Genomic DNA, 9235 nt, shown 5'->3' on the forward strand with positions numbered 1-9235 from the left:
GGGTATGAACACAAGTCAAAATCTAAAATGAAAGTAATGGGGGATTGTTTCCCTGTGACTGTCTGATGATTATTTTGTTGATGTTCTTTTCTGTCCTAATCAAATTTGAATTCAATGTTTTAACCATTTTTAGTATTTTTCTGAAATTTTTATCACACTCCTTATCCTGGGCACACTCTCCATCACACCCATGCCCCTGAGTTTGAGAGCAATTAATCCAGCTGGCCAGGCTCTTTCGAAAGTACCCCATGAATTGTACTGGGGAGAATCACTTGGGAGCCTGTGGTCATTGGAGGGAGGGACCTGGGCAGGGAAACTGCCTTGCCCTCATTTTCATCACAGTGTTGCAAAATTAATTCTACTGGGTTGCCATTTTGTTTCCTCCCATCCCCTCATCATCCCACAACTGGCTTTTCTTTTTATATCACATCAAATGGGAAACACTTGACTTCACCTTGAAGGCCCTTCAAAGCTGCACCTTCCCTACAGATCATCTATAATTCACAGAAAGTGTCATCTCTCAGCCCTTACAGGTCACTGATGCCAGCTTCACTGTTCACATGTTAACATTTCAAAGGAATACTTTCATGTCTTCTCACACGCTGCCTCCGAGGAGGTAGCTGCAAACCTCCATGAAGCTGCCTCATTACCCTCCATCAGACATTGCTGAAAGCTCTTCCTAACCGGGGCGCCTGTGACAGCATCCAGACAAGGAGGCTGCTGCCATGCTGTGCCTGCTGGCAGCTGTGCTGCCCACCCTGTGCCTCATCACTCCCGTCTCCTCCCTACCTGGTTGTCTCTTCTATCAAGTTGTTAGTTTTTTTCCTTTCTTTCCTCTGACTGAGATCTTGATCTATGACTCCTGAGCACTGTGGTAATAGTAACTGGCAAGAACAGAAATGTGAGTGGAGTTCAGTTATTTATGACTTTATGATAGAAAGATTTGGTTCATTATGGCATTTATCAAACATATGCTTTGTTTAGTAAGATGTGTTTCTGTCCCATTTGCTTCAAATTAAGAGACTGGATGTTTGGCTCAACAAAGCTCTTGAACAACCTGCAATTTTGGTGTGATTGGTCAAGCTTTCTTTGCACTGACATATACAGTGCTTGCTACTCTGCTCTTCTAGCTGCTTCACAGGGCATGCCATGAGCACAGAAGCAATTAACTGTAGAAGTAGAAAAGACAAAGAGGGCCCTGTGCTAGAGAGAAGGGCATGTCTTCCATTTGAGGTTAATTACACGTAACCTCTGTTTTTGCATAGCTGTGTCCGTGCGCATGTGAATAAAATTAAAAGGAAGTGAAAAGTGATATACAGAGATCAAAAGGAGGCTGGAGGCTGGAAATTATCTATCACCTCTAATACTCAGGCAGATTATAGAACAAGGACATTTTTGTTTTTTCAAAGACCAATGTGACATTTGCAATTTATGTACTGAATGCTGGAACAAATTCCAAAATAGGAGAAAATGTATGTTGTGGGAGAATATTATTAGTAGCTTTGGATTTTTGGGATAAAATTTTTTGAGAGCAGTATCATAGGATAGCAGTGGGTATATTCTGCGGAGATGCAAGTAGAAAATAATAGCACTCTATAAATTTCTGTCTTATTTATGGCAGGCACAACTGATTGTAATTTGGATTTTTTTTTAAGTTTAGAGTAACAATTATGCACTCTGCTAATGCAAGGTTCCCATTTTAGTTACTCCACAGACAGTAAAAAAAGTAAAAAAGGAAAAATTAAAGAAATCTGCTGAACATTACGGGATGAATTCAGAAATGCTTAAATCTATGTTGAACTGAAATATTGTGTATCTCTTCGCACAATTGTAATAAGACAGGATATCATTTGAGCTTGTGTGAATGATTAGTCTGGAGCTAGTAGTGACAGGCTGCACATCTGTCAGGATTGTTCATTTGCCAAGAGATACTCAGTTTCACACTGAGTCTGGGCCTCTGTTGCTCCCTTGTGCCATACCAGCTATTCTGCCCTTCTCTGCTCAATATTCAGCCACTGGGGAGCAGCTGGTCATGCTTAGTGCCAGGGGGACACCGCATCTCTTCAAGGTACTTTTAGAAATCATTTTACCGTTATTATTTTTATTTTTATTTTATTAACCAGTGTACAGCCTTTTTGCCATGGTCACAATGCTCTCAAGAATGTAAGAACTGATTGTTAGTAGTTCATAGAACATTAACAGGAGCATTAATTTCTACATGTTTCTTGACTAACTCCTAGCACACTGTGCAATCTCTGCTTGTTTATTTAGACTTTTCTTTAGATTGAAAGGGATCATGTAGAGCTTGGACGTGTTTGTACCAACGACTTGTTTGTATCAATTATCAGACATTTTTGAAGATCATATATTACCAACTGAAAGTAGGAAATAATCAGGGATTATCTTTAAATAAAGAACAACAAGGTTATTTATGGTGTCCCAGTTATCTCCAGATAAAAGATACCTAAAATGTTAAGGAAATCGTGAGGAAATAAAAAAAAAAAAGGGTGAAAAACATAAGAAGTAAATAAGAAGTAATGTGTTGTCTTGTCTTGGCTACTGACTGACAAATTTTCTAATAAGTTAAGAAACTAAAGGCTTTTGATTTTTTTCCAAAAGACGGCCTGGTGTAAATTTTCATTCAGAAAACTGATACATTTTGTCTAGTGCTTTTGTAAGATGCCTGCAGTGACTCTAAGTAAAACTTTCTGAGTGAGGTTTGTTAGAAAAGATTGAATTCTGAGGTCATTCCACACCTGGAGAGGTGGCATTATAAGTGAAATTGTAGATGTGAAAATACATGGTTAAACCTCACGGGCCAGCCTGTAACCAATGAAGATTCATTGTTTATTATCCATGTGGTCATAGAATCATGGAATCATAGAATCACAAGGTTGGAAACGACCTATAAGATCATCTAGTCCAACTGTCTCCTCATCACCATTGCCACCACTAGCACTAAACCATATCATGTCAAACAATGCCTAGATCCCAAGGTCATGGCCAGGTCTTACTGGTCCTTTCCAGCCTCTTAATGATGGCCAGGAGCCCCATTTCATCACAGATCTGGGCACCAAGTCTTTGTCTGAGCTATATTTTAGGTAAACCTATGCCTACTACTTATTCTCTGAATGAACATTGGAAATAAGTGGTTGACATTACTCCAGTCCTGTGACTGGGCCAATCTCCTGCAGCTCCTGGTGGGAATCCTTTGATAGACCCTCATTCTGATTCACTACCATGACTTGTTGGGAATAGTTGACTAAACCTCTTCTTATCACCATGACCACAGTCCTGTGCAGATCCCCTTGGAATGCTCCCTGCCTAGGGATGGTATTGCTTTGCTGTTGCAAACCAGCAGTCTGCAGTATATAATTTAATAGCATGTCTCATCTGAACTTAGCAATCTTCCTCCCTTTCCTCTACTCCTTGACAGTAGTATCTTGTGTGCATGTGTGCTTCTGGAGAATAATAAGCATTTTGTACTCTGATCTTAAATCTATGTTTCAGTGAGCTGTTGGAAAGCCAAGGTTTTTCTGCTTTTATAACATTCCAATGGGTAGCTGTTAATAAATTGTAAGGGCATAGACCGAAAGATTGCTTTAACATTTGGAGACATTTCTTCCTGAGCTTGATCTGTAGTCAAGGGAGAGAAAAAGATGCTGGATATCTTTGCATTGCCATGTAGAGGAGTCTCTCTCCTGACAGTGGCTACTAGAGGCCCAAACTGAAGTCTCTAAACTTAAATTAGCCCTTATATTAGTCTCAAGTTGTGCCAAGGAAAGTTTAGATCAGACATTAGGAAGAATTTCTTCATGGAAAACGTGGTCAAGCATTGGAATGGGCTGCCCAGAGAAGTGGTGGAGTCCCCATCCCCAGAAATATGTAAGAGAAGTACGAACTTGGCACATGAACATGGACATGGTTTAGTGATGGAACTCAGGTGTTCCTGAGTTGGACTTGATGGTCTTGAAGGTCTTTCCTAAACTAGATGATCCTATGATTCTGTGACTTTTCAGTTATCTCTACAAATCAGAGTTTGTTTCCATGAAGAACAGTTACTCATAATCAAATGTTCCTGAGAAGTTAGTAGGTTCAGATCACTCTGTAGCATAATAGAAAGGCTGTAAGAGCAGATTCAGTGGAAACGCTCACAAAGATTATTGCACTGCCAGGGTTTTACCTATCTTGAACAGACACAGGGGTAAAAAAAATGTTTTTGTAAGCCACAGTTTCTTTGGCAGGGTTAAACTCCTAAAAAAGATTTTAAAACTGACTCTTGGAATGGTCAAAAAAACCTTTGAGTGTTTTCAGAGCATTATAATCAATTGAAAATATTCACTATTTGTGTCTAAGAATGGATTTCTGCAAGAAAAACATGAGAAATTTCAGCCAGAGCACCAGATATCATTATTTTTGTTGAAGTTTTCCACAATTACACACAAATTCCTTATGACTTTAAATGTTAAGTGAATGTAAATTCCCTTTCTTCCCTTTCTAGGGACATCTGATTTCATCATGGTAACTCATCTGATTTAGAGAACCGTTATCATGATTTTGAAGGTTCTGAATTTAAATTTAAAGAACAAATGAAAATGTAACCCATATGGAATCAGGAAAAAATGCCAGAAAAAAAAATACGGAAGAACCCAATAGGCTGAAAAAGAATGTATTACAAGATAGAAAATGAGATTTCTTTTTTGTCTACAGATTTTAATTTTATCTTCTGGTAACATTACATATTGCTGAAAAAATATAAAATGTCCTAAGGCCTCCTTTAATGTACATGTGTAGGGCTACATATTGTCACAGAAGAGTAATAGTGTCATTGAATAGTGCAGCCCTGATGATTCCTTGTGGAATGCTAATCCGTTTTGTTATGAGGTCTTGATATAATATGTTGAATCAGGCTGCATTTTATACACACAAAGTTTCATTTTGCAAACTAATTAATTCTTGTGTAACTTTTACCTGAAGGTCATCAAAATATATTTCGACAAAACTAATAGGCTTAGTCAGATGATGAATAATCTATCACTTGTCATGGGAAGAAGATGATGCCTGTCCATCTTTCTTGTCTTGTTTTCAAGAAACAAAGCAACATGATGGGAGACAGATGAGATGAATAAAACTTCATTCAAGTTTTGTGTGAAGAATATAAGTTGCTAATTCTGATTAATGTGTTTGTCTTAGTCATCTCATCTAGCAGTAAATTGAAGAAAAAACAGCTATTCAATGTGTGCGGTATGTAGTATACGCGCATGTCCCAGTACAAGAAAATGTGCTATAAGCTTTGCTTATATTTGTAGATAATACAGTTATTTCATGGCAATTGCTCAAAATATTACTTATTTCTATTTTTGTAATAAAAAAGAATATTGAAAGGAATTTTTAATTTAATGGTGTGTACTACAGTAATGCAAAATTCAGAAAAGTCAAATGGAATGTCACTTAAAACTAAAATGAACACATCCTTCAGTTTAAAAATGTGAAAGCTATTCAGTCATGGTCCAACGTTTCTTTTTTCCATAAAATTATTTCAAAATGAAACTCTACTAAAACACCAGTTATTTCCCTAGGTATTTTATTTTTGACAGTGGGACATGCATAACTGGGATGGGATTAAGTTCATTATCTTTTCCTGTGACCATGTAGAGGTCCATTTAAATGACAAGGGCTGTTTTAAGTCAGCAGGAGGGATGCTCCTGACTGCAGCAATACACCTCTTGTTTTATTTTGACCCACTAATGTATATTCAATAATATGTACATTCGTATGTGTACTCAGAAAGTGTACTGCAAATTAATCTGTAAAAACTAGAAATCAGCATTTATAGCTATGTTGATTTTATTGTGACTATTTATTTAGTTGATGAAACCTCCCGCATCTGTATGATAAAACAATATCTACAGTCTTTGTGGTGAATGTTACAGAAACCATTAAATGACTGAAAAATAGAGAAGTTTGAGGTTACATTGTTATGCTTTCATTCTGAACTGTTTTATACCGTCTCGGGGTAAAAGCTATCTTGGAGATGAATCTTAGTTAGTGAAAAACCATAAGAACTGTGATTGTAAACTCAGGATCATTGTCACAATTAGTGGAAAATTAGTTTCTGTCAGACCCCATAGAGTGTTATAAAATGGTGATCTGATCCAGTTGCTGTCTATAGGCTGAAGTAGAACAGAATATGCAGTGCCTTACATTCTGAGCAAGCTTTACAAAATAATAGACATTCTGAGATAGTTTAAAAAAAAATAAAACCAAACCAAAATTGTTACCAAATAATACCCAAAATAAAATTACCAAATTACCATTTGGTTACCAAATAATAACCAAAATAAAACCACACCAAAAGTGTTATTCCTGACATCAAGTAACATTTGTGTACAAGTGTTTTATGTATTTAGTAAAACAACTAGATAGCAAGCCTATTTTTCAGTTCTTCTTATTTAGATTTTGTCCCTGAAGCAAATGCAATTTGAACAGACTGAACTATAATTTTAGCAGCATGGCCTTTTAAAAGGAATTGATTCATCCTTCCTCTTGCCCTCAAGTTGACTTCCAGTGCAGTGACTCTGAAATGCCATAATTTATTGAGACTGCCAATGTGGCCCATTAAATTGGTCTGCACCAAACAGTTTGCTAATGACATTGAACCTTGTTTGCTGTTTTTAATGATTGTTTCAAATAGTGTTTGATAGTCTTTCAATGATCACCACATTGTCCCTCTGTTCTTCTTGCAGCAGCCAGCTGCATTTGTCCTCTGTGTGATGCTTTCCTCCAGTGTATATTACTAATTGATGGAAGATGGTCAGCATTTTGTGGAGCAGGAATGGAGAATAAACTACCTCTGCTACTTATCTTTTAAGACATAATAATGTGATATATATCTATATTCATCATGTAGATTCTCCAAAGCATAGACTGTAAATATTTTTACATAGAAGAATAGTTACTTCAAGTCAGCTGTTGAAATGAGGATCAGTATTTAGGAGACATCAACTTACTGGGTGAGACGGGGGCAACAGTTGAAGTTGTATGAACACATCCTTGAAAGAGCTTATAGGGTTTAAAACTTAACAGGTTTGTTGCTCCTTCTTTGTTCCTGCTTCTTTGACACGCATTTTACATGTCTTTATACTTTGAAGTAGTTGGCTTCAAGTGCTGTGACTGAAAAGCTGCTCAAGTTCATCCTAGTCTTATACGTTTTGAGGAAGTTGGTGCAATTAGTTTGAAGTTTTCTGTTCCTTCTACATTTATTCGAAGTTGATAGAAAGCCAAATCAATTCCATCACTGAAAGTTTTGCTTATGACTTTTTCTTGTTGTTTGTTTGTTTTTAGTTTTTCCTTTTCCCCACAAGTTAAAGTCTGGCATCTTTGTTTCCTGACATTAATAATCAATTATCCACAGACACCTCATATGAATATGAGAACATGAAATTGTTTAAGAAGTCAGTTGTCAGCTGCTGAATAACCAACTGTATTTGAGTGCAGATCCATAACAATCTTACAAAACTTATGTGTAACCAGTGTCCACAGTATTCAAACAGAATTCAATGCAAATGGCATTCCATTTTCTCTCTATTTGTTGCTGGATGCAGAAATGCAATGTGTCATAAGTACAGGGATATCTTTTGTAAAAGGTAGGATTTAATATTTTGTATTGTTAATATTCTGTACAAGACCATACAAATTGATGCATTTGTCTCTTTTTCTAGTTTGGATTCATAGATGGTAATCTTGTTGCCAAATGCTTTATGAAAGCTTTATGAATGAATTCTGAATGCTATTAGTGCTTCCTACAAAACTGTAATAGATCATAATAGGCAATTTACTATCATAGCCTTTTTTTGCAACAGTCAAGGACAAGTGATATGTAAGCATTTTCAAAGCTATTTCTTAATTCATTTTGAATTAGCCATGTGGTTCTACAAACTGTAACACACAGTGGTGTCCAATAAATAGAGTATAATTATGTGACATGTTCTACCTATCTTGCTGATCTCAGAAGCACAGTACGGATTTTTATCCTACCAAAGGCAATTCTTGTGGTGTGAATTGCTTATGTGGGAGAAGTCTAAGGAAGAGCCAGGGAGCTACAGGAGTGACAAAAAGAAAGGATCAAGTGACAGAGAAAGGGCTGAAAAGATAAACAGCGCATCATCTGGTATGGCCCTGGGTTCCTGTCAGATAGCCTTGAAGGACAGTGACCCAACCCTGTTGTTCTGACTAAATCATAGAAGTCAAGCCTGTTTCTATGCCCTGGACAACTGTGGCTGGAGGATTTTTCATTGGCAACAGACTTGTGCAAATTGATTGAACATCCCAGCATCCCGGTGTCTCTGCCTCTTTCATGCTTGACAGCAGTGGCAAATGCCCACCACTTCTTAATGCCTTCCTTTTTTCTGCTCTAAGTATAGAGAATATGTATTATTTAAGGCAGGAGTTATTCACATGCATGGCCTCTTTATGAAAATGAGCATGAATACATAGGATATGCAATTCTTCCAAATATGGATATTAAAGATGTATAATGATTTTTTTCATTATTCTGTGAAGTATTATATACAATGAAGTTAAGAAATATCATTCTCTGGAAGTGACTACTGTAATAATAATTCTCATCTTCCTTGCGAGCCCTCATCTGTATAATATACTAGTTTTTACCCAGGAAGCATTTAAAGGTAGGTCATGAATTTTACTCATATTCTAAGAAATGTTTTATTCAGCATTCATTCGCATAATTCATTATACTCTTTTGTCCTCTTGGGACAAATCTGCTGCTGACTGTACAGATTCGGTGTCTTGCAAATCAATGAGATAACAGACTAGAAAAAAATAAATATTGAAAAGCACCTCCCACTCCAAATTCCGTGTAAGAGAACAATATAAACATACTCAAAATTATCTATGCTTTATGTTATATCTTGCTTTCATTTTGGCCAGAAAAACAACAAAAATAAAACAAAGCAAAAGGCTCCAAGGGAAACAGGCACAAACAACCCTAAAGATCCTTGATTTAAAAAGGAATAATTTGCTCCCATCAGTATGTGAATGGAACTGACATCGATATTCACATATCACATGATTTTTAAAAATACCGCTGTATGTTTGCTTTCAACTAACTCTATTTGATGGGAAACATTAAATTTCTCTGAGAAGCAGAAGAAAAAGATCTGTTATGTTGGATCTAGATTTTATGAATGTATTACTACTTCAGAATGATATAAAG

Source organism: Tetrao urogallus, assembly GCF_951394365.1.
Source record: "Tetrao urogallus genome assembly, chromosome: 3".
In the NCBI taxonomy this organism is placed as follows: Eukaryota; Metazoa; Chordata; class Aves; order Galliformes; family Phasianidae; genus Tetrao; species Tetrao urogallus.